Below are 27,362 nucleotides of genomic sequence, written 5' to 3'. Positions count from 1 at the left end.
GACTCAGCCTACGTGACCTGTGATTGGCCGAGCTTCAGGTCAGTCCTTCCCATTTGAGTCACAGTGTGAAAGACGGTGTGGCTGAGTTTGGTAATGTTCATAACAATGATGTCCATAACTGGCTGTACCTTCTTGGTGCAGTCACAGAACCTGTTTCAATGTTCATGTCATTTCCTTGTGCTTACGTGGATGCCAAAATTGACATAACATTTTCTTTTTTAAATCATGATCTAAGTTATTACTATCTGAAATAAATTTTTACACAAAACATAGTGAAAGACATAGCATAGTAACACAATATCAGACAGACATTCTCAAAAGGACACTCAGAGTGCCAAAGAGGAGGAAATGTAAGATTTGGCACTCTGTGTCCTTTGGGAAAGAGAATGTAAGGTTTTCAGTGAGGTTCAAAGTCTTATTATTGTAGCAGTCTGGTCCCATGTTTTCCAGGGTCTACACTCTGCAACATCTGGTTGTTGTGCAAAGTAGAAGGGTTTCCATTGATCAAGGCCATTTGCTGCCGGGTCCAAGGCTAGTTCCATTGTTATTCAAATGGTGCCATTTGGGTGGCTGAAGACTCAATTTGAAAGGGGGGGACAGAAGAGGGAGAAGGGTCTTTCTCTGTGTGTTCCTGGATGAGCTGAAACCAATGAAGAACTATAACAGTAAATCAAAACAAGGAGACATCCTGTTCCAGCACTCACACCCTGCAGAAAAAGACACACAGCAGCGTCCTCCACAGAAAAAAAAAAATCACATCAAATGACTTACGTCAATTTGACACTTCTGGGAAAATTCAGATCTGCAGTTAGGCTATCGGTCATATACTCCTTCAGTGTCTATTGGCCCTCCGAGCTCTCATTTATTTATTTAGTACAGAAAAAGTTTGTAGTCAAGGTATTACACAATATCTGTGATTGTCCAGGAAGTTGCTTTTTATTTTATTATTTCACCTTTATTTAACTAAAGTTCTCATTTACAACTGCGACCTGGCCAAGAAAGCAAAGCGACAGAGTTATAAACAAACGTACAGTCAATAACGCAAAAGAAAAATATTTAAGTTCCCTTGTGTGCAAATGTAGACAATAAATAGGCAAAATTATTACAATTTAGCATTAACACTGGAGTGATAGATGTGCAAGTAGAGACACTGGGGTACAAAAGTGCAAGTGGATAAGTAACAATATTGGGATGAGGTAGTTGGATGGGCTATTTATAGATTCACTGTACCTGTACACAGCCATCGGTAAGCTGCTCTGACAACTGATGTTTAAAGTCAGAGAGGGAGATAAGTCTCCAGCTTCAGAGATTTTTGCAATTCGTTCCAGTTATTGGCAGCAGAGAACTGGAAGGAAAGGTGGCCAAAGGAAGTGTTGGCTTTGGGATGACCAGTGAAATATACGTGCTGGAGCGCGTGCTACGGGTGGGTGTTGCTATGGTGACTAGTGAGCTGAGATAAGGCGGGGCTTTACCTAGCAAAGACTTATAGATGACCTGGAGCTAGTGGGTTTGGCGACGAATATGTAGTGAGGGCCAGCCAACGAGAGCATACAGGTCGCAGTGGTAGGTAGTATATGGGGCTTTGGTGACAAAACGGATGGCACTGTGATAGACTGCATCCAATTTGCTGAGTAGAGTGTTGGAGGCTACAGTGGGGGAAAAAAGTATTTGATCCCCTGCTGATTTTGTACGTTTGCCCACTGACAAAGAAAGGATCAGTCTATAATTTTAAATGGTAGGTTTATTTGAACAGTGAGAGACAGAACAACAAAAATATCCAGAAAAATTAATGGCAAAAATGTTATAAATTGATTTGCATTTTAAATGAGGGAAGTAAGTATTTGACCCCATCTCAATCAGAAAGATTTCTGGCTACCAGGTGTCTTTTATACAGGTAACGAGCTGAGATTAGGAGCACACTCTTAAAGGGAGTGCTCCTAACCGCAGCTTGTTACCTGAAAAAAAGACACCTGTCCACAGAAGCAATCAGATTCCAAACTCTCCACCATGGCCAGATTGTAGACCTACACAAGGCTGGAATGGGCTACAAGACCATCGCCAAGCAGCTTGGTGAGAAGGTGACAACATTTGGTGCGATTATTCGCAAATAGAAGAAACACAAAAGAACTGTCAATCTCCCTCGGCCTGGGGCTCCATGCAAGATCTCACCTCGTGGAGTTGCAATGATCATGAGAACGGTGAGGAATCAGCCCAGAACTACACGGGAGGATCTTGTCAATGATCTCAAGGCAGCAGGGACCATAGTCACCAAGAAAACAATTGGTAACACACTACGCTGTGAAGGACTGACATCCTGCAGCGCCCGCAAGGTCCCCCTGCTCAAGAATACATATACATGCCCGTCTGAAGTTTGCCAATGAACATCTGAATGACTCAGAGGACAACTGGTGAAAGTGTTGTGGTCAGATGAGACCAAAATGGAGCTCTTTGACATCAACTCAACTCGCCGTGTTTAGAGGAGGAATGCTGCCTATGACCCCAAGAACACCATCTCCACCGTCAAACATGGAGGTGGAAACATTATGCTTTGGGGGTGTTTTTCTGCTAAGGGGACAGGACAACTTCACCGCATCAAAAGGGACGATGGACGGGGCCATGTACCGTCAAATCTTGGGTGAGAACCTCCTTCCCTCAGCCAGGGCATTGAAAAATGGGTCGTGGATGGGTATTCCAGCATGAGAATGACCCAAAACACACGGCCAAGGCAACAAAGGAGTGGCTCAAGAAGAAGCACATTAAGGTCCTGGAGTGGCCTAGCCAGTCTCCAGACCTTAATCCCATAGAAAATCTGTGGAGGGAGCTGAAGGTTCGAGTTGCCAAACGTCAGCCTCGAAACCTTAATGACTTGGAGAAGATCTGCAAAGAGGAGTGGGACAAAATCCCTCCTGAGATGTGTGCAAACCTGGTGGCCAACTACAAGAAACGTCTGACCTCTGTGATTGCCAACAAGGGTTTTGCCAACAAGTACTAAGTCATGTTTTCCAGAGGGGTCAAATACTAATTTCCCTCATTAAAATGCAAATCATTTTATAACATTTTTGACATGCGTTTTTCTGGATTTTTTTTGTTGTTATTCTGTCTCTCACTGTTCAAATAAACCTACTACTAAAATTATAGACTGATCATTTCTTTGTAAATGGGCAAACGTACAAATTCAGCAAAGGATCAAATACCTTTTTCCCCCCCACTGTATTTTGTAAATGAGGTCGCCGAAGTCAAGGCTCGGTAGGATAGTCAGTTTTACGAGGGTATGTTTGGCAGCATGAGTGAAGGAAGCTTTGTTGCGAAATAGGAAGCTGATTCTAGATTTACTTTTGGATTGGAGATGCTTAATGTGTGTCTGGAAGGAGAGTTTACAGTCTAACCAGACACCTAGGTATATGTAGTTGTCCACATATTCTAAGTCAGAACCGTCCAGAGTAGTGATGCTAGTTGGGCGGGAGGGTGCGGGCAGCAAATCGGTTGAAGAGCATGCACTTAATTTTACTAGCATTTAAAAGAAGTTGGAGGCCACGGAAGGAGTGTTGTATGGCGTTGAAGCTCGTTTGGAGGTTTGTTAGCACAGTGTCCAAAGAAGGGCCAGAAGTATACAGAATGGTATCGTCTGCGTAGAGGTGGATCAGAGAATCACCAGCAGCAAGAGCGACATTATTGATATGTACAGAGAAAAGAGTCGGCCCGAGAATTGAACCCTGTGGCACCCCCATAGAGACTGCCAGAGGTCCGGAAAACAGGCCTTCCGATTTGACACACTGAACTCTCTCAGAGACGTAGTTGGTGAACTGTCCCAGTAGCCAACAGCGGTCTCTTATATAAGGAGGCTGTAACGAACTCAGGAAGAGTAGCCGAGGGGTATGACTGTTTCATATTTTAGGTTATTACCTGCCGAGGGGGATAAACTTTGAGGAGGCCAGGATCATTCCCAAGGAGGCAAATCACAGATGTGGCACAACATTGTGCACGTTAGGTTACACATCATGAAATATATTGATACAAATTACAGACAGTAGCCTACAAGTAGCAAAATAGAACTCAATTAATTGAATATGAAATGCATTTCAAAGTGATTGACATAGGACTATACTGTTTATATGTTAATGAAGTCAGTTTGAATAATATTCAGCCTACGTCGCTGGTTTGTGTCAATTGCAAAGACATTGGCAACTTTTTATTTGTAGTGAACATTGTTCTGAAGTTATCAGCGGTCATAGAGGGATCAACCATGCGATTCTATGTTTAGTGGAGATCTTCTGGGTATAAACTGATGCGGTACGGCAAACAAAGCATCTAACGACACACTTAGCTGTTCTACGAGTGGTCTGAGGCAGGCGTGACATTGCAAGCATTTAAGTGCAACATTAATAACAATGGATTTGGTATACAGCTTGGAGATGTAACGATGAACTTAGGGGAAACCGGGCCCTGGTCAGTCGCGTATGATAAAAGGTGTTGCATCTCTCCTCCAGAACCACAACATCCTATCATACAATCTTACCTACCAGCCTTACAAGCAGGATGGGAAATTAACGCCAGCCACAAATGCTGGTACATTTTGGCAATGGTTGGTGTAATGTTCTTACCAGCCACATTGGCGGGTGGTCACAGAGCATTTTGAGTGTGAGTGTGTGTGTCAGCTCTGGAAGAAAGAATCAACACTACAGTGGTGAAAGCGGCGTGGGGTAGTGTTTTCTGTGATTATATATTTTTTTTTACAAAAATGCATCTCTCCCCCAAAGGGCTTTATTGGCAAGGGAAACATGTTTACATTGCCAAAGCAAATAAACAAATCAGAAATGAACAGTAAACATCACACAAAAGGTTTCAAAGGAAGAGACATTTCAAATGTCATTATGGCTATGTACAGTTGTTGCCAAAAGTTGAGAATGACACAAATATTAATTTTCACCAAGTCTGCTGCCTCAGTTTGTATGATGGCAATTTGCATATACTCCAGAATGTTATGAAGAGTGATCAGATGAATTGCAAAGTCCCTATTTGCCATGCAAATGAACTGAATCCCCAAAAACATTTCCACTGCATTTCAGCCCTGCCACAGAAGGACCAGTTGACATCATGTCAGTGATTATCTCGTTTACACAGGTGGGAGTGTTGACGAGTACAAGGCTGGAGATCACTCTGTCATGCTGATTGAGTTTGAATAACAGACTGGAAGCTTCAAGGACGGTGGTGCTTGGAGTCATTGTTCTTCCTCTGTCAACCATGGTTGCCTGCAAGGAAACATGTGCCGTCATCATTGCTTTACACAAAAAGGGCTTCACAGGCAACGATATTGCTGCCAGTAAGATTGCACCTAAATCAACCATTTATCAGATCATCAAGAACTTCAAGGAGAGCGGTTCAATTACATTTACGTCATTTAGCAGACGCTCTTATCCAGAGCAACTTACAAATTGGTGCATTCACCTTATGATATCCAGTGGAACAACCATATAACAATTGTTGTGAAGAAGGCTTCAGGGCGCCCAAGAAAACCCAGCAAGCGCCAGGATTCAGCTGCGGGATCGGGGAACCACCAGTACAGAGCTTGCTCAGGAATGGCAGCAGGCAGGTGTGAGTACATCTGCACGCACAGTGAGGCAAAGACTTTTGAGGATGGCCTGGTGTCAAGAAGGGCAGCAAAGAAGCCACTTCTCTCCAGGAAAAACATCAGGGACAGACTGATATTCTGCAAAAGGTACAGGGATTGGACTGCTGAGGACTGGGGTAAAGTCATTTTCTCTGATGAATCCCCTTTCCGATTGTTTGGGGCATCCGGAAAAAAGCTTGTCCGGAGAAGACAAGGTGAGCGCTACCATCAGTCCTGTGTCATGCCAACAGTAAAGCATCCTGAGAACATTCATGTGTGGGGTTGCTTCTCAGCCAAGGGAGTGGGCTCACTCACAATTTTGCCTAAGAACACAGCCATGAATAAAGAATGGTACCAACACATTCTCCGAGAGCAACTTCTCCCAACCATCCAGGAACAGTTTGGTGACAAACAATGCCTTTTCCAACATGATGGAGCACCTTGCCATAAGGCAAAAGTGATAACTAAATGGCTCGGGGAACAAAACATAGATATTTTGCGTCCATGGCCAGGAAACTCCCCAGACCTTAACCCCATTGAGATCTTGTGGTCAGTCCTCAAGAGGCAGGTGGACAAACAAAAACCCACAAATTCTGACAAACTCCAAGCATTGATTATGCAAGAATGGGCTGCCATCAGTCAGGATGTGGCCCAGAAGTTAATTGACAGCATGCCAGGGCAGATTGCAGAGGTCTTGAAAAAGAAGTGTCACCACTGCAAATATTGACTCTGCATCAACTTCATGTAATTGTCAATAAAAGCCTTTGACACTTATGAAATGCTTGTAATTATACTTCAGTATTCCATAGTAACATCTGACAAAAATATCTAAAGACACTGAAGCAGCAAACTTTGTGGAAATTAATGTGTCATTCTCAAAACTTTTGGCCACGACGGTACAGTGTTGTAACAAGTACAAAAGGGAAAATAAATAAACAAATATGGGTGTGAGGAAACGTCTAAAAATAACAGGAATTTCGCAATATGAAATGCGTATTCTAAAATACTACGTCATGTCTCAAAATTGATATGCATCTTACTTCTATTGTTTTATGTCCTCCTGATTTGAGAAGAAAGATGACGAGTTCAAACGGTGAGCCTGTCAGTTTGCCTTAATTCTCACAGCATCCGGCCTAGCTGACGCAATGCTATTTTCCAGATTTTTTAAAAACTTTTGTCCTCCATTGATTTATTCGCCCTAATTTTGACCATCCTACAAGGGTAAAAACTCCAATAACTTTTTGATTATGATAGAGACATGCGGTTTGGACCATTGGTTTTCTTAGAGGAGTATCTACACAATGAACACATTTTACCCGTTGGTCAAAAGATGCATTTGGTTGGACACCTTATCACTATTGAAAAATGCAACCAAACCATATTACACTCTTGAAAAATGCAAAGAGATGGGTGGGGCTGGCTTAAGAGGGTGTGAGCAACGCTGAATGGGTGTAGACAAAGGAGAGCTCTCCAGTAGTAGTACAAAAACATTCAAAAGGCCATTTTCTTAACAGTGAGATTACAAGTTTGTCAACAGAATTACTTTCCCATTGTGCCTCAAAATTCAGTGTATGATGCCATGTTTTAGCTCTGGATAAAAGCAGAGAATGTAAAAACACAATTTCAGATTTTGTTACATGAGACCAATTTGAGCCAATCGGTCACAGTTATACTGTAGGAGTGTTGGCTCAACGAGACAATTCAGTATACACTGCCTTGTACATTTGCCTGATAATAGAAGGGGCCAACTAAGGAAAGTCGTCCAGGTCCTGAGGCAGCAAAGAAAACCCAAACCACCATACTTGACCGTTAATCTGAGGTTCTTACTGTGGAATGCGGTGTTTGGGTTTCGCCAGACATAATCTGACCCATCTCATCCAAAAAGTTGATTCAAGTTTGCCAAAAAATAATCTGGAAGCACCTGGATGATCAAGACTCTTGGAAGAATGTTCTATGGACAGATGATTGAAAAGTAGGGCTGGGTGATATGACGATATATATCGTGTGACGATAGAGCATAATATGAAACGATAGAAAAACATTATCGTTTATTTCGTTGTGTCGCAAATCACTCTTCACGGACAATATTTTTTGTCAATTGGAACGAAGCTTTGCATTCTTCCACACAAAATTTGCAACAAACAAACACACGGAGGAGAGTGAACATGACAGAGCACAAAAAGTACAGTTGAGTGCTCAAAACCAACATCCGACTCGGAAGTTGCAAGAGGCTTTTGCCCGCGGCACACCATATAGCAAAGAATCATGAAGATGGATGGAGCTAACAGCTGCTGTTTCAACTTACATCAGCAAAGACATGGCACCAATTTACACGGTCGAGGAACAGGGGTTTTGTGAGTTGGTGCTAACACTTGACCCAACGTACCAAATTGATATGTGACATGTATTAATGCCAAAATAACATGCAAAAAAGGCAAGCCCCAAAAAATATATACAGTTGAAGTCGGAAGTTTACATACACTTAGGTTGGAGTCATAAAAACTCATTTTTCAACCACTCCACAAATTTCTTGTTAACAAACTATAGTTTTGTTAAGACGGCTAGGACATCTGTGTGTAATTTTTCCAACAATTATTTAGACAGATTATTTCACTTAATCACAATTCCAGTGGGTCAGAAGTTTACATGCCTTTAAACAGCTTGGAAAAAATAAATAAAGTCATAGCTTCATCCTTGGGAGCAATTTCCAAATGCCTGAAGGTACCATGTTCATCTGTGCAAACAATAGTAAGCAAGTATAAACACCATAGGACCACGCAGCCATTATACCGCTCAGGAAGGAGACGCGTTCTGTCTCCTATAGATGAACGTACTTTGGTGCGAAAAGTGCAAATCAATCCCAGAACAACAGCAAAGGACCTTGTGAAGATGCTGGATTAAACAGATACAAAAGTATCTATGTCCACAGTAAAACAAGTCCTATATCGACATAACCTGAAAGGCCGCTCAGCAAGCAAGAAGCCACTGCTCTAAAACAGCCATAAAAAAGCCAGACTACGGTTTGCAACTGCACATGGGGACAAAGATGGTACTTTCTGGAGAAATGTCCTCTGGTCTGATGAAACAAAAATAGAACTGTTCAGCCATAATGACCATCGTTATGGTTGGAGGAAAAAGGGGGAGGCTTGCAAGCTGAAGAACTCCATCCCAACCGTGAAGCACGGGGGTGGCAGCATCATGCTGTGGGGGTGCTTTGCTGCAGGAGGGTCTGGTGCACCTCAAAAAATAGATGGCATCATGAGGGAGGAAAATTATGTGGATATATTGAAGCAACATCTCAAGACATCAGTCAGGAAGTTAAAGCTTGGTCTCAAATGGGTCTTCCAAATGGACAATGACCCCAAGCATACATCCAAAGTTGTGGCAAAATGTCTTAAGGGCAACAAAGTCAAGGTATTGGAGTGGCCATCACAAAGCCCTGACCACAATCCTATAGAAAATATGTGAGCAGAACTGAAAAAGCGTGTGCGAACGAACCTTACTCAGACCAGCTCTGTCAGGAGGAATGAGTCAAAATTCACCCAACTTACTGTGGGAAGCTTGTGGATGGCTACCCGAAACGTTTGACCCAAGTTAAAGAATTTAAAGGCAATGCTACCAAATACTAATTGAGTGTATGTAAACTTCCGACCCACTGGGAATGTGATGAAAGAAATAAAAGCTGAAATAAAATCACTCTACTATTATTCTGACATTTCACATTTTTGAAATAAAAGTGGTGATCCTAACTGACCTAACATGGAATTTTTAATGGGATTAAATGTCAGGAATTGTGAAAAACTGACTTTAAATGTATTTGGCTAAGGTGTGTGTAAAGGTCAACTGTATATATTTTAGGCCTATATTTATTTTGTTTGCAACTATAGTTGAAGTGTTTTCTATTTACCTTTTTTAGATTTTGTTACATGCTAAATTGAAAATTTGCACAACGGTTATAAATATAAGGAGACATAATCAAATATGAGTGAGTACCTTTTATTTGTTGAGTATAATTCAAAATGTAGTAAAAAATAGGCCTTTACATGTGGTCATTTTATATAAACAATTTTTTAATTGAATTGACAGAAAACGTGCTATTTAACTTCTCTAGGGTCGGTGGGATGAAATCGTCCCACCTACGTAACAGCCAGTGGAATCCTGTGGCGCGTTATTCAAATACCTTACAAATGCTATTACTTCAATTTCTCAAACATATGACTCTTTTACACCATTTTAAAGACAAGACTCTCCTTTATCTAACCACACTGTCCGATCTCAAAAAGGCTTTACAACGAAAGCAAAACATTAGATTATGTCAGCAGAGTACCCAGCCAGAAATAATCAGACACCCATTTTTCAAGCTAGCATATAATGTCACATAAACCCAAACCACAGCTAAATGCAGCACTAACCTTTGATGATCTTCAACAGATGACACACCTAGGACATTATGTTATACAATACATGCATGTTTTGTTCAATCAAGTTCATATTTATATCAAAAACCAGCTTTTTACATTAGCATGTGATATTCAGAACTAGCATACCCCCCCGCAAACTTCCGGTGAATTTACTAAATTACTCACGATAAACGTTCACAAGAAACATAACAATTATTTTAAGAATTATAGATACAGAACTCCTCTATGCACTCGCTATGTCCGATTTTAAAATCGCTTTTCGGTGAAAGCACATTTTGCAATATTCTAAGTAGATAGCCCGGCATCACAGGGCTAGCTATTTAGACACCCACCAAGTTTAGCCCTCACCAAAGTCAGATTTACTATAAGAAAAATGTTATTACCTTTGCTGTTCTTCGTCAGAATGCACTCCCAGGACTTCTACTTCAATAACAAATGTTGGTTTGGTTCAAAATAATCCATAGTTATGTTCAAATATCCTCTGTTTTGTTCGTGCGTTCAAGACACTATCCGAAGTGTAAAGAAGGGTGACGCGCACGACGTATTTCGTGACAAAAAAAATCTAAATATTCCATTACCGTACTTTGAAACATGTCAACCGCTGTTTAAAATCAATTTTTATGCCATTTCTCGTAAAAAAGCGATAATATTCCGACCGGGAATCTGTGTTTTAGTACAAAGAGAGAGAAAATAAAAACATGGGATCCCCTCGTGCACGCGCCTCAGTCTCATAGTATTCTGACCGACCACTATCCAAACGCGCTTAAGTTTTTCAGCCAGGGGCTGCCTCGACATCATTCAGCTTTTTCCCGGGTTCTGAGAGCCTATGGGAGCCGTAGGAAGTGTCACGTTACAGCAAAGATCCTAAGTTTTCAATAAAAAGAGTCAAGAAGCTCAAGGAATGGTCAGAGAGGGCACTTCCTGTACAGAATCTTCTCAGGTTTTTGCCTGCCATATGAGTTCTGTTATACTCACAGACACCATTCAAACACTTTTAGAAACTTTAGGGTGTTTTCTATCCAAAGCCAATAATTCTATGCATATTCTAGTTTCTGGGCAGTAGTAATAACCAGATTAAATCGGGTACGTTTTTTATCCGGCCGTGTAAATACTGCCCCCTAGCCCTAACAGGATATCATTAACGGGATATGAGATTTTGGCCATATTGCCCAGCCCTATTGAAAAGTATAATTTTTTGGACAACATGGGTCCCATTATGCGCCATTGGGGCAACAGGTAGCCTAGTGGTTAGAGCGTTGGACTAGTAACTGAAACGTTGCAAGATCGAATCCCTGAGCTGACATGGTAAACATCTGTAGTTCTGCCCCTGAACAAGGCAGTTAACCCACTGTTCCTAGGCAGTCATTGAAAATAAAAATGTGTTCTTAACTGACTTGCCTAGTAAAATAAAAAAGGTAAAATAACATTAAAAAATTATGCATCGCAATGTGGATAGATGGAAATTGCCACACAATGCTACAAATGAAGAAACATAACCTATATGTATGTTCTACAGTGAATTTGGAAAGTATAGACCCCTTCACTTTTTCCACATTGTTACATTACAGCCTTACTCTAAAATGTAATCAATTGTTCCCCCCCTCAATCTACACACAATGCCCCATAAAAGACAAAGCAAAAGTTTCTTAATTTTTGCTAATTTATTAAAATAAAAACAGAAATATCACATTTACATAAGTATTCAGACCCTTTACTCAGTACTTTGCGTGATTACAGCCTCAAGTCATCTTGGGTATGACGCTATAAGCTTGTCACACTTGTATTTGGGGAGTTTCTCCCATTCTTCTCTGTAGATCCTCAAGCTCGGTCAGGTTGGATGGGGAGCATCGATGCAGACATTTTTAGGTCTCTCCAAAGATGTTTGATCGGTTCAAGTCTGGGCTCTGGCTGGGCCACAAGGACATTGAGCCTTGTCACAAAGCCACTCCTGCATTGTCTTGGCTGTGTTCTTAGGGTTGTTGTCCTGTTGGAAGGTGAACCTAACCCCAGTCTGAGGTCTTGAACGCTCTGCAGCAGGTTCTCATCAAGGAGCTCTGTACTTTGCTCCATTCATCTTTCCTTGATCCTGACTAGTCTCCCAGTCCCTGCTGCTAATAAAAAAAAACATCATCACCACCATGCTTCACTGTAGGGATGGTGCCAGGTTTCCTCCAGATGTGACGCTTGGCATTCAGGCCAAAGATTTCAATCTTGGTTTCATCTGACCAGAAAATCTTGTTTCTCATTGTCCGAGAGTCCTTAAGGTGCGTTTTGGCAAACTCCAAGCGAGCGGTCATGTGCCTTTTACTGAGGGAGTGGCTTCCATCTGGCCACTCTCGCATAAAGGCCTGATTAGTGGAGTGCTGCAGAGATGGTTGTATTTCTGGAAGGTTCTCCCATCTCCACAGAGGAACTCTGCCAGAGTGACCAACGGGTTTTTGGTCACCTCTTTGATCAAGGCCTTTCTCCCCCGATTATTCAGTTTGGCCGGGTGGCCAGCTCTAGGAAGAATCTTGGTTGTTCCAAACTTCTTCCATTTAAGAATGATGGAGGCCACTGTGTTCTTGGGGACCTTCAATGCTGCAGAAATGTTTTGGTACCCTTCCCCAGATCTGTGCCTCGACACAATCCTGTCTCAGAGCTCTATGGACAATTCCTTCGACCTCATGGCTTGGTTTTTGCTTGGACATGCACTGTCAACTGTGGGAACTTACATGGAAAGGCACACACCTGTCTAAATCAATTGAATTTACCACAAGTGGACTCCAAGCAAGTTGTAAAAACACATCAAGGATGATCAATGGAAACAGGATGCACCTGAGCTCAATTTCGAGTCTCATAGCAAAGGGTCTGAATACTTATGTAAATAATGCATCTGGGTTTTTTGGTATAAAATTTGCACAAAAATAAAATATTTTCACTTAGTCATTATGGGGTATTGTGTGTAGATAATATATATATATATATAATTTTTTTTAAATCCATTTTAGAATAAGGATATGTAACAAAATGTGAAAACAAAGAAAATAAATAAATAAATCAAGGAGTCTGAATACTTTCCGAATGCACTGGATATGCATTTTATTTTTGCAGGAATGGGCTTCCATATACATATTCCCCGTGGCGCAGCCAAGCCTTCCTGGGACACTTTAGACTTGAGTGTGAAAAAGTAAATCCAGCACAGGTATCCTTGTATGCCCCACAATGCATTTAGTGGTTTTGGTCAATAGACCTTTGTCAGAGACTTGATAGAGACTTGGTAGCGCAAAGACTAAATATGCATATGTCACATTTGAAAGAGTGGGTACTTCCACACTGAATATATACACAATACTGAACTGTTGAGTACTAACATGACACCAGAATTTGTCAGATGCTTTTATCAGAATGGCCTTTAGCATGCAGATAGGCTTGTTATACGACAACGTCATATTCACATGCAGTACAGAACAGTTCTCAGGTAACTGGCATTAACAACTCTTTATCTACAACAAGATCTGGAGAAAAAAAGTGACAGTCCAAAATTATATTTTGCCACTAAAAAGCCATCTACACATTCAGAAAGCCTTTGTTTGCCAGCAAGTGACAGCATAAATACAACTTGAATATTGTTGATAATCTAGCGACACTGATCAATAAATGCATTTTTAAAAATTATCAAAGTAAACAGATTCCACAGCATTGAATCTGTAGCAAAGCACCTACCCTTGATGCAGCTGTAACTCTCTGAATGGGATGTGAGGTGCGCGTCTGCTGTATGAACTACTCCAGTGTCTCGTGTAGCCGCCTGGCTCCCAACCAACAGGCAAACATACACTTCTCCCCTAGCCCCACCTCTATAACCGGGTATCCCAACCCCTCGTGCTCCATGCAGCATTCAGCCAGCACCCCACTATCAGCTCTCCTAAAATAAGATTGACATTTCCCATCCCAGGACACATGCACGATTACTAGGATCACTTTCTCTGTGGATAACAGGCAATGCTGTACAGGCGGGAAACATTCAGACCTTTAACGAAGAGGGGTGCACTGTTACCGTGTTGCTCACATTGCCTAGAAGGCTGTGTCAGTTTGGGATTGGACATCCCACTGCATCAAGATCGAATGCTTTCCTGCTAGGACTTCTGCCAGGCCAAACTGACATACACCACATTTGCAAACACACATTCTCTCGCACACCTGTGGCACTGATCCTTGTAAACCACTGATTGGCTATGACAGGGTACTGATGTCTGTTCATAACATTCAGGGCTAAAGACCCAGGGGACCAGCCAGGTTGCGTCACAGGCTAGATTTGTTCCCACTCTACACCAACACTATAGCAAACAGTATGGGTCTGGCACAGGACAAGCCTTGGGACCTGTTATTTTATCATCAGGGCTTACAGAAGCCAACTAGTACCAGCCAACCGTATCCATGTGGCATTACTGTCTCTCTTGGCTTCAGGAAGAAGTTTCCTGCCAAAGCAGTGAACATCCTGTTGAACCCTGAATCCTAAACCAGTAGTTAATCATTACATTGTGCTGTAAGTTAAGAGTATTCCATTCATGTCTTGGATGACCAAGCACACAAAACACCATAATCGCTGTCACCTGTTGTTATAAATACTGTTCTAGTCCTTCTTGTTTACATTGGACTGAATAATGTAGGCACACCTGGACATCTCAGAATATATATATATATATATTTAATTTAGAAAGTTTTCCCTTGCCTTTTTCCACATTTTGTTACGTTACAGCCTTATTCTAAAATGGATTCAATTATTTTATCCGTCAATCTACACACAATACCACATAATGACAAAGTGAAAACAGTGCAAATTTTAAAAAAAACTAAAAAACTGAAGTATTCAGACCCTTTGCTATGAGACTCGAAATTAACCTCAGGTGCATCCTGTTTCCATTGATCATCCTTAAGATGTTTCTACAACCTTATTGGATTCCACCTGTGGTAAATTCAATTGATTGGACATGATTTGGAACAGCACACAACGTTCCACAGTTAACAGTGCAAAAACCAAGCCACGAGGTCGAAGGAATTGTCCGGAGAGCTCTGAGACAGGATTTTGTCGAGGCACAGATCTGGGGAATTGGTACCAAAACATTTCTGCAGCATTGAAGGTCCAAGAACACAGTGGCCTACATCATTCCTAAATGGAAGAAGTTTGGAACAACCATGACTCTTCCTCTTGGGCCGGAGGTAGCCTAGTGGTTAGAACATTGGGCCAGTAACCGAAAGGTTGCTAAATCGAATCCCCGAGCTCACAAGGTAAAAATCTGTTGTTCTGCCCCTGAACAAGGCAGTCGACCCACTGTTCCTAGGCTGTCATTGTAAATACGCATTTGTTCTTAACTGACTTGCCTAGTTAAATAAAAGGTAAAATAAAAAAATTCAAATCAAATCCCTAGAGCTGGCCGCCTTGCCAAACTGAGCAATCAGGGGAGAAGGGCCGTGGTCAGGGAGGTGACCAAATCCCTGATGGTCACTCTGACAGAGCTCCAGAGTTCCTCTGTAGAGATGGTGGTCCTTCTGGAAGGTTCTCCCATCTCTGCAGCACTCCACCCATCAGGCCTTTTTGGTAGAGTGGATGTCCTTGAGTGTCTGAATGTCTTCGAGTGGCCCATCCAGAGCCCAGACGAACTCGATTTAACAGGTCTGTTGAGACCTGAAAATAGCTGTGCAGCGACGCTCCCCATCCAACCTAACAGAGTTTGAGAAGGATCTGCAGAGAATAATGGGAGAAACTCCAAATACTGGCGTGTCAAGCTTTTTTTAAAATTTTTAACTAGGCAAGTCAGTAAAGAACAAATTCTTAATGACAATGACGGCCTACACCGGCCAAACCCAGATGACGCTGGGCCAATTGTGCACTGCCCTATGGGACTCAATCACAGCCGGTTGTGATACAGCTTGTAGAGTCATACCCAAGGACACTCAAGTACTGTGTATAGGGTCCGTGATAGCAAATTTATAAAAAATTAAAACACTGGTAACATTTCTAAAAACCAGTTTTTACTTTGTCATTATGGGGTATTGTGTGTAGATTGATGGGGGGGAAAAAACTATTTCATCAATTTTAGAATTAGGCTGTAACATAACAAAATGTGGAAAAAAGTCAAGGGGTCTGAATACTTTCCAAATGCACTGCATGTTCTGTACACTGTAAAAAATGTGTTGATTAAACTTAAAGCTGGAATCCTTACTTGAAACAATAACACTGCAGACACGACGCCTCTGTTTTGATAAAAAGACGAGGGATGGGCCTGGAGAAATGTAACCACTCTCAAATGTATAAAACAGAGCTATGGATGCAAGGACGGACCATCCATGAAATCAAAATGATAGTTTAAGCCATGTTGAGGCTATACATTGTTTACAAACATTGGGGTAAAACAAGCTTATATATTGGGTTCTGATGGGTACGACAGTTGAAGTAAGCTTGAGGCAATTATAAGATAGTGGCTTGTGAAAGTATTCACACCCTTGGCATTTTTCCTATTTTTTTTGCCTTACAACCTGGAATTAAAATAGATTTTTTTGAAGGTTTGTATCATTTGATTTAAACATGCCTACCACTTTGAAGATGCAAAAATATTTTCTTGGGTGAATCAAACAAGAAATAAGACAAAAAAACTGAACTTGAACGTGCATAACTATTCCTCCTGTTGGGATTTCACCAAGCTCAATTTTAGTCTCATCTGACCAGAGTACCTTCTTCCATGTTTGGAGAGTCTCCCACATGCCTTTTGGTGAACACCAAATGTGTTTGCTTATTTTTTTCTTTAAGCAATGTCTTTTTTGAGGCCACACTTCCATAAAGCCCAGGTCTGTGGAGTCTACGGCTTAAAGTGGTGCTAAGGACAGATGCTCCACAGCGGAGATTGGAGTTTTGCAGCTCCTTCAGGGTTACCTTTGGCCTCTTTGTTGCCTCTCTGATTAATGCCCTCCTTGCCTGGTCCGTGAGTTTTGGTGGGCGGCCCTCTCTTGGCAGGTTTTTTGTGGTGCCATATTCTTTCCATTTTTTAATAATGGATTTAAAATGGTGCTCTGTGGGATGTTCATGATATTGTTTATTAACCCAACCCTGATCTACACTTCACCACAACTTTGTCCCTGACCTATTTGTAGAGGTCCTTGGTCTTCATGGTGCCCCTTGCTTAGTGGTGCCCCTTGCTTAGTGGTGCCCCTTGCTTAGTGGTGCCCCTTGCTTAGTGGTGCCCCTTGCTTAGTGGTGCCCCTTGCTTAGTGGTGCCCCTTGCTTAGTGGTGCCCCTTGCTTAGTGGTGCCCCTTGCTTAGTGGTGCCCCTTGCTTAGTGGTGCTGCAGACTCTGGGGCCTTTCAGAACAGGTGTATATATACTAAGATCATGTGACACTAAAGTCCATCTGTGTGCAATCTAACTAATTATGTGACTTCTGAAGGTAATTGGTTGCACCAGATCTTATTTAGGGGCTTCAAAGCAAAAGGGGGTGAATACACATTTTCACTTCACCAATTTGAACTATTTTGTGTGTCCATTACATGAAATCCAAATACAAAAACCTTTAAATTACAGGTTGTAATGCAACAAAATAGTAAAAATGCCAAGGGGGATGAATACTTTTGCAAGGCACTGTATATTCGTCAAGAATCAATGGATATATCATTCATCTTTAACTCCAAAAATGGATGTAGCACCCAAGGATTCTAGCTTTAAAATATCAAAGCAACAAGCTGCAATAGGATTGTGAGCTTGCTCAACAAAATAGTATTGCATTTGATTTAACATACAATTGTAAGACAACCAAACACAATAGGATTGTTTATATGTGCAATAGGAGTTTGCGCAACAATTGGACATATAGCTGAACCAACTTTCGGTTGAGTGACCATACAATTCAACCTTATTTTAATATTTCCCAGGATGCCTTGCCTTTCGAGTGAACTGTAGTTACTGTAATAAATAAATATTACTTTATTTGTTAGCGACAGAGACATGGTTGTTTTATTCAATGGTTCTTAGGCCAGGGCCTTCACCAAGTGAATATGTTATCATTAAAATTAAACTATGACAATACATAACATAAGGCCTTTCTTTGAGGGCCTCATTACACCCTAACAGAGTGGTCTGAAACTCCTGTGTACAAGCCACATCAAGCCTGGAAGTGACATTACACTGGCTTGCAAAGTGATGTGTAATTCCTATTGGAATACAGTCAGTGAGGATATTCAACAATATGACATTTTAAAAATCACCCGCAATCGGCATTGAGAAAGACTGCCAGGGTGGGGAAAATTGATTATTGAGCTACCTAAATCTTATTAACTGGGACTGCCATCTCCGTATCAGGCGCAACAACTAATAACAGATTGGATGAGTTTAGAAAAAATGTGTTATTTATGTTTGTGTAGCATAAGATTAAATCAACGAACATGCAAAAACACAGGTATTGAAACAAACAATTGAGAAGAAAAAGAAAATCTGCCTGCAATAGAGCATTCTGGGAAATATGATAATGCTGGGCATGGTTTTGAGCAAACATTAATTTGTAATTTTACTCAACAAACTGCTTCAAATTCAGCTAACTTCGAGCAGAGTTTGTTGAGTAAACAAGTCACAAAATAATGCTGATTAAGCAATTGGTGAAATATATATATACACATATATATATATATATATACACACATACATATATATATACACACATACATACACACAGTGGGGGAAAAAAGTATTTAGTCAGCCACCAATTGTGCAAGTTCTCCCACTTAAAAAGATGAGAGAGGCCTGTAATTTTCATCATAGGTACACGTCAACAATGACAGACAAAATGAGAAAAAAAAATCCAGAAAATCACATTGTAGGATTTTTAATGAATTTATTTGCAAATTATGGTGGAAAATAAGTATTTGGTCAATAACAAAAGTTTTTCAATACTTTGTTATATACCCTTTGTTGGCAATGACACAGGTCAAACGTTTTCTGTAAGTCTTCACAAGGTTTTCACACACTGTTGCTGGTATTTTGGCCCATTCCTCCATGCAGATCTCCTCTAGAGCAGTGATGTTTTGGGGCTGTCGCTGGGCAACACGGACTTTCAACTCCCTCCAAAGATTTTCTATGGGGTTGAGATCTGGAGACTGGCTAGGCCACTCCAGGACCTTGAAATGCTTCTTACGAAGCCACTCCTTCATTGCCCGGGCGGTGTGTTTGGGATCATTGTCATGCTGAAAGACCCAGCCACATTTCATCTTCAATGCCCTTGCTGATGGAAGGGGGTTTTCACTCAAAATCTCACAATACATGGCCCCATTCATTCTTTCCTTTACACGGATCAGTCGTCCTGGTCCTTTTGCAGAAAAACAGCCCCAAAGCATGATGTTTCCACCCCCATGCTTCACAGTAGGTATGGTGTTCTTTGGATGCAACTCAGCATTCTTTGTCCTCCAAACACGATGAGTTGAGATTTTACCAAAAAGTTATATTTTGGTTTCATCTGACCATATGACATTCTCCCAATCCTCTTCTGGATCATCCAAATGCTCTCTAGCAAACTTCAGACGGGCCTGGACATGTACTGGCTTAAGCAGGGGGACACGTCTAGCACTGCAGGATTTGAGTCCCTGGTGGCATAGTGTGTTACTGATGGTAGGCTTTGTTACTTTGGTCCCAGCTCTCTGCAGGTCATTCACTAGGTCCCCCCGTGTGGTTCTGGGATTTTTGCTCACCGTTCTTGTGATCATTTTGACCCCACGGGTGAGATCTTGCGTGGAGCCCCAGATCGAGGGAGATTATCAGTGGTCTTGTATGTCTTCCATTTCCTAATAATTGCTCCCACAGTTGATTTCTTCAAACCAAGCTGCTTACCTATTGCAGATTCAGTCTTCCCAGCCTGGTGCAGGTCTACAATTTTGTTTCTGGTGTCCTTTGACAGCTCTTTGGTCTTGGCCATAGTGGAGTTTGGAGTGTGACTGTTTGAGGTTGTGGACAGGTGTCTTTTATACTGATAACAAGTTCAAACAGGTGCCATTAATACAGGTAACAAGTGGAGGACAGAGGAGCCTCTTAAAGAAGAAGTTACAGGTCTGTGAGAGCCAGAAATCTTGCTTGTTTGTAGGTGACCAAATACTTATTTTCCACCATAATTTGCAAATAAATTCATTAAAAAAATCCTACAATGTGATTTTCTGGATTTTTCTTTCTAATTTTGTCTGTCATAGTTGACGTGTACCTATGACGAAAATTACAGGCCTCTCTCATCTTTTTAAGTGGGAGAACTTGCACAATTGGTGGCTGACTAAATACTTTTTTCCCCCACTGTATATTCACCAATTGCTTAATCAGCATTATTTTGTGACTTGTTTACTCAACAAATATATAGTATTTATTTATTTTTGCCTCAAATGTCACTGACTTATCTTTGCTATCAGGTCTTCTTCATACTTCCCATGAAATAGCATGGGAGTCACATTGGTCCAAATGTCTTTCTGAGAGAACAGACTAAAGGCTGAAACCATCAATCTTGTTTCAGAATTTGAATGTGTCAAATCCCTGGAGATAAAACGAGATAGAAAGAGATTATGCATTATTTCTAATGTTTAACAGCTTTTTCCTGTTGAGGCTGAGCAATGTTATGATCTACAAGTCAGCGAGAGGTTGCCTGCGCGGATTATACACCACAGCAGCCTACGTGCTCAACATGACAGTAGCAACTTACACTGTAATCGAAAACTAATTTATATGGTTATATTGAGTATTATCAACATTAAAATACTGCAAAACTTTTACTGCAACATACTGTAAATGGTGCATTGTGGGAAAATGTTATGGGTGCACTACATTTTTTTTTCACTTTTGTTTATGGTAACTTACTGGCAGCCAATTACCTGCAAGTTACTGAATATTTTTTTTTTTTAAGTACAGTATGTTACCATAAAATCCAAAGGAGCTTTGGTTTAACAGTACATTACTGTAAAGAAGTGCTTTCTTTACAGTAATGTAGTGTTAAGCTAAAGTTTTAGAATTTACAGTAACTTACTACCGTTTCCCCCAGGTAACTTACAGGTAACTGGCTGCCAGTAAGTTACCGTAAAAACAACTAACTTTTTTTACAGTGTGGGGAAATAATTGCTGTATTCTCCATCCTACAGAATACAATACCATATTTTTGGCGCACCAAAAACCTTTTCACCACTAGTAGGCTCATTAACATATTGAGGTGTGCCTTGTAAGAGGCTATATTTGTTGCACCCGTTAGTGGGTTAGGGTTAGAGCGCTGTACCAACTTAACTTCTATGTGGTTATAGACCCCCATCACTTTTAAATGTATAGGGGACAGATTGGAGTGGCAGAAAGTCGTAAACCTTGAATAGTTGAGTATATTGATGTGTCCTTTTGGTCTGTTTTGCCCTGTTGCTGCCAGTTTGGAAGCCTTTGTTAAGGCCTCTAGTTGTAAGTGGAAATAAAACACCAACAATTCATTAATATGCTGTCATGTGTAAACCTGCTTGCACCAATCCCATGTACTGTAGTTACAGCTACTGTGAAATACAAACCCCTACCCCTCAATTAATTTTATGAATTCATCCATTCAGATTACGGTAGCATTTACTCTTTTTTAACAGTTTAATAAAGTAAATTTTACAGTATTGTACAGTGTGCCATTACACAGTACTTGCTTTGATACTGTATTAGGATTAGAGTAGGTGTACCGCAATATGAAATACAGTAATGTACCATTAGCTGTAAGTTACTGTCAAATTCACTCTCACCTTTACAGTATGGGCTATAGCCTAGTTGAGAATTCTCAACTCCACAATATGTAAATCACACCTCATGGAGTTGAGTGGCGATGGGTTTTGGCAGAGTGTACCTCCAACTACACTGAACAAAAATATAAATGTAACATGCAACAATTTCTAAGATTTTCCTGAGTTCCAGTTCATATATTGAAATCAGTCAATTGAAATCAATTCATTAGGCCCTAATCTATGGATTTCACATGACTGGGAATACAGATGTGCATCTGTTGGTCACAGTTAGTAAGCCATAAAACAAAAGGTAGGGGCGTGGATCAGAAAACCAGTCGGTATCTGGTGTGACCGCCATTTGCCTCATGCAGTACGACACATCTTTCTCATAGAGTTGATCAGACTGTTGATTGTGGGCTATGGAATGTTGTTCCACTCCTCTACAATGGCTGTGCAAAGTTGCTGGATATTGTCGGGAACTGGAACACGCTGTCGTACACGTTGATCCAGAGAATCCTAAACATGCTCAATGGGTGACATGTCTGGTGAGTATGCAAGGCATGGTAGAACTGAGACATGAGATTCAAGGAATTGTGGACAGATCTTTGTGACATGGGGCTGTGCATTATGCTGAAACATGAGGGGATGGTGGCGGATCAATGGCACGACAATGGGCTTCAGGATCTCGTCACGGTGTCTCTATGCATTGAAATTTCCATCGATAAAATGCAATTGTGTTCGTTGTCCGCCTGCCAATACCATAACCCCACCATGGGGCACTTTGTTAACAACGTTGACATCAGCAAACCACTCGCCCACATAACGCCATACACGATGTCTGTGGTTGTGAGGCCGGTTTGACATACTTCCAAGTTCTCTAAAATGACATTGAGGCGACTTATGGTAGAGAAACGAACGTTAAATTCTCTGGCAACAGCTCTGGTGGACATTCATGCAGTCAGAATGCCAATTGCACGCCCCCTCAAAACATCTGTGGCATTGTGCTGTGTGACAAAACGGCCCATTTTAGAGTGGGTGGGACACGACAGCGAGTCCCACCCACCACCCCCTCTTTTACACTACTGCTACTCTCTGTTCATCATATATGCATAGTCACTTTAACCATATCTACATACTACCTCAATCAGCCTGACTAACCGGTGTCTATATGTAGCCTCGCTACTTTTATAGCCTCGCTACTGTATATAGCCTGTCTTTTTATTTCTTTAACTACCCATTGTTCACCTAATACCTTTTTTGCACTATTGGTTAGAGCCTGTAAGTAAGCATTTCACTGTAAGGTCTACAGTTGTACCTGTTGTACCTGTACCTACCTGTTGTATTCGGCGCAAGTGACAAACTTTGATTTGATTTGTCCCCAGCACATGGTGAACCTGTGTAATGATCATGCGGTTTAATCAGCTTCTTGATATGCCACAACTGTCAGGTGGATGGATTATCTTGGCAAAAGAGAAATGTGCACTAACAGGGATGTAAAGATGAGGAATAGGCTTTTATATATAAACACTGATAAGATGGACATCAATGATTTATATAAACCCTGGATTGTTGATGCTATGTATTGGTCAATGAGAGGCTTTGAAGCCACCGGTCAGCCATATTGTCACTCCCCAGAAGAAGCAGTCCTCCATAGGAATGAATGGAATTCTACAGTATTTCAATTAAAATGTTTCAAGGATTGTAGTGGGAACAGTAATATTTGTTGAAAATTATACATGTTTTTATATATTTTACATTCATGTTCAGCCATAATATAATGTAAAAGTATGTATTAAGATTTCTGTAATAGAAAAAACATGGCAAAAACAAATGTAGATATTAATAAATGCATTTCTATAGCTCCCAAAATATGTTTTACAACTGTGGATGCGTGCCAAGATGGCGGCGCGGTGTTTTTAAAACAGCGCTCCCGTCAGTCATTTAGTGTATATATAAAAATCATTGATAAACATCCTCCCGTAATATGTTAAATACCATCAGTTTATGATATGGAACTTCACCAGAACACATCTTCCTATCACAACAACCTGCTAGGCTACTAAAACTCGTCATATCTACTAGTCTGAAGACCCTACGTTGAATTACATTGAATTCTACGTTAGGCATACATGCGCGTTTGGATTATTAAAGTTTCCTCTCACTACCTATACAAGCCATTATGTTGAATGCAATTATATTTGAACTTACTTCAATGGTTGGTGGTGTGGTTGGTCCTTTTGCAGGTAGGAATGTGAGACAATATATCCACAGGAAAGTATAATTACATCACTTTTTCAAAGCGCTGCTTGTGAGTTCATATTTCTATCACCTGAAGCATGGCACAAGATGAAAATACATGCAGGAGACCCATGCATACTTGCCGAGCTCTGCATGCTTCAGGTGATAGAAATCTGGACACATTACCAGCCCTTTGAAAAGTTTATGTAATTATACTTTCCTGTTGATATATTGTCTCACATTCCTACCTGAAAAAGGACCAACCACATGAACAAACGATAAAGTACGTTACATTTAATTGTAATGATACACTTTTATTCAACATTCTGGCTTGTAGAGGTTGTGAGATGAAATTTACTTGATCCAAACGCTCAGTTATGACTGACATTGAATCAATCCAAAGCAATTCAACGTCGGGTCTTTAGGCTACACAGCTACAGTTGTGCAAAAAATACCATAGGGGCATTAAAAATGCCTGACATAGGCCTACAGAGAAAAATAATGCAATATCGATATTTACATTTTACATTTTAGTCATTTAGCAGACGCTCTTATCCAGAGCGACTTACAGTAGTGAATGCATACATTTCATGCATTTAAAAAAATATAAATTGTATTTAACATGCGCATTTGCAAAAAAAGCACTGTAGTTGCACCAATGTACCTAACCATAAACATCAATGCCTTTCTTTAAAATCAATACACAAGTATATATTTTTAAACCTGCATATTTAGTTAATATTGCCTGCTAACATTAATTTCTTATAACTATGTCCCTTCTCTTGTGTTCCATACAAGCAGTCAGGGTATATACAGCAGTTTGGGCCGCCTGGCTCATTGCGAACTGTGAAGTCCATTTATTCCTAACAAAGGCAGTAATTCATTTGCCAGAATTGTACATAATTATGACATAACATTGAAGGTTGTGCAATGTAACAGGAATATTTAGACTTAGGGATGCCACCGTTAAATAAAATACGGAACGGTTCCGTATTTCACTGAAATAATAAACGTTTCGTTTTCGAAATGATAGTTTCCGGATTCGACCATATTAATGACCAAAGGCTCGTATTTCTATGTGTTATTATATTATAATTAAGTCTATGATTTGATATTTGATAGAGCAGTCTGACTGAGCAGTGGAAGGCAGCAGCAGGCTCGTAAGCATTAATTCAAACAGCACCTTCGTGCGTTTGCCAGCAGCTCTTCGCAATTCTTCAAGCATTGCGCTGTTTATGACTTCAAGCCTATCAACCCCCGCGATTAGGCTGGTGTAACCGATGTGAAATGGCTAGCTAGTTAGCGGGTGCGCACTAATAGCGTTTCAAACGTCACTCGCTGAGACTTGGGAGTGGTTGTTCCCCTTGCTCTATATGGGTAACGCTGCTTTGAGGGTGGCTGTTGTCGATGTGTTCCTGGTTCGAGCCCAGGTAGGAGCGAGGAGAGGGACGGAAGCTATACTGTTACACTGGCAATACTAAAGTGCCTATAAGAACATCCAATAGTGAAAGGTATATGAAATACAAATCATATAGAGAGAAATAGTCCTATAATAACTACAACCTAAAACTTCTTACCTGGGAATATTGAAGACTCATGTTAAAAGGAACCACCAGCTAGGAACTTAAACGTTAGCTTTTTTACATGGCACATATTGCACTTTTACTTTCTTCTCCAACACTTTGTTTTTGCATTATTTAAACCAAATTGAACATGTTTCATTATTTATTTGAGGCTAAATTGATAGTATTTATGTATTATATTAAGTTAAAATAAGTGTTCATTCAGTATTGTTGTAATTGTCATTATTACAAATAAAAAATAAAAAAAATGCAAAAACATTTATTTTTATTATTTATTTATTTATATATATTTTATTATTATCATTTAAAAATCGGCCGATTAATCTGTACCATTTTTTTTTTTGGGGTCCTCCAATAATCGGCATCGGCGTTGAAAAATCATAATCGGTCGACCTCTATTTGGAACCACCAAGACTCTTCCTAGAGATGGCCGCCCTGCCAAACTGAGCAATCAGGGGAGAAGGGCCTTGGTCAGGGAGGTGACCAAAAACCTGATGGTCACTCTGACAGAGGTCCAGAGTTCCTCTGTGGAGATGGGAGAAACTTCCAGAAGGTCAACCACCTCTGCAGCACTCCACCAATCAGGCCTTTATGGTAGAGTGGCCAGACGGAAGCCACTCCTCAGTAAAAGGCACATGACAGCCCGCTTGAGTTTGCCAAATGGCACCTAAAGGACTCTCAGACCATGAGAAACACGATTCTCTGGTCTGATGAAACCAAGATTGAACTCTTTGGCCTGAATGCTAAGCATCACATCTGGAGGAAACCTGGCACCATACCTACGGTGAAGCATGGTGGTGGCAGCATCATGCTGTGGGGATGTTCTTCAGCGGCAGGGACAGGGAGACTAGACAGGATCGCGGGAAAGATGAACGGCGCTAAGTAGAAAGAGATCCTTAATGAAGTCCTGTGCGCTCTGGAGCAGGTTCTCAGACTGTGGCGAAGGTTCACCTTCCAACAGAACAACGACCCTAAGCACACAGCCAAGACAACGGAGTGGTGGCTTCGGGACAAGTCTCTGAATGTCCTTGAGTGGTCCAGCCAGAGCCCGGACTTGAACCTGATCGAACATCTCTGGAGAGACCTGAAAATAGATGTACAGTGGCACTCACCATCCAACCTGACAGAGCTTGAGAGGATCTGCAGAGAAGAATGGGAGAAACTCCCCAAATACACTTGTGCCAAGATTGTAGCGTCATACCCAAGAAGACTCGAGGCTGTAATCGCTGGCAAAGCTGCTTCAACAAAGTACTGAGATATGAAGTGATGATTTTGTATCAAAGCTCTTATAATGAAGCTTTATAATAAACACCACTGAATGAGGCTGCAAGAACCACCACAAGTCACAACTTATCGAAAAAACGGACTTCAGCAATCGGTGTTTTAAATGACACCTGTCATACAAAATTATCAACGGGTATGGAACTTCAATCATGCCAATGTTTAGCAGTTGCCTAATGATCAGGATTGTTCTTACCTGAGGATTCTTTGTCTTCTGGTCTGGACCATGCGTTCACGCCTCCTTCTCATGCGCGTTTTTATTTTAGGGAATGATCTAGGAAACTTGCGTAAGAGGGCTCGGTCCTAAAGCCCTCCTTTTTCACATATTTGTCCACTTTGGGGTGGCCAAGTCATATTTGATTTTCATTAAGGTCCATGTCTGTGGGTTATATGTTGGTATGATACCCATGTGTCGGAGGTAGCTAAATGTTGTGTAATCACCGCATTATGTTATGACCAGTGATGTAGTGCTGCTAGCATGCTACTAAAATCCCATAGACT

At 41.0% G+C, this 27,362-nt stretch overlaps 1 protein-coding gene across 3 annotated transcripts in view; it reads right to left on the bottom strand.

Moving 5' to 3' along the window:
* The window catches only part of LOC106610249 (monocarboxylate transporter 4), a 33,480-nt gene extending 6,337 nt beyond the window's left edge, over positions 1–27,143 (bottom strand). For 2 of the 3 annotated variants that reach the window (XM_014209497.2, XM_014209508.2), the window contains exon 1: positions 27,058–27,143. The gene's annotated coding sequence lies outside the window, so the exon portion shown is untranslated. Of the gene's footprint in view, positions 1–13,734; positions 13,847–27,057 lie in introns of those variants that run through there. The other variant, XM_014209504.2, reaches the window with a different exon arrangement.
* Between the last annotated feature and the right edge of the window lie 219 nt (positions 27,144–27,362).

The sequence above is a fragment of the Salmo salar genome, chromosome ssa01 (genome assembly GCF_905237065.1).
Source record: "Salmo salar chromosome ssa01, Ssal_v3.1, whole genome shotgun sequence".
Classification (NCBI taxonomy): Eukaryota; Metazoa; Chordata; class Actinopteri; order Salmoniformes; family Salmonidae; genus Salmo; species Salmo salar.
The sequence above is the reverse complement of the archived record's forward strand: the minus strand, read 5'-3'. Positions and strand labels throughout refer to the sequence as shown.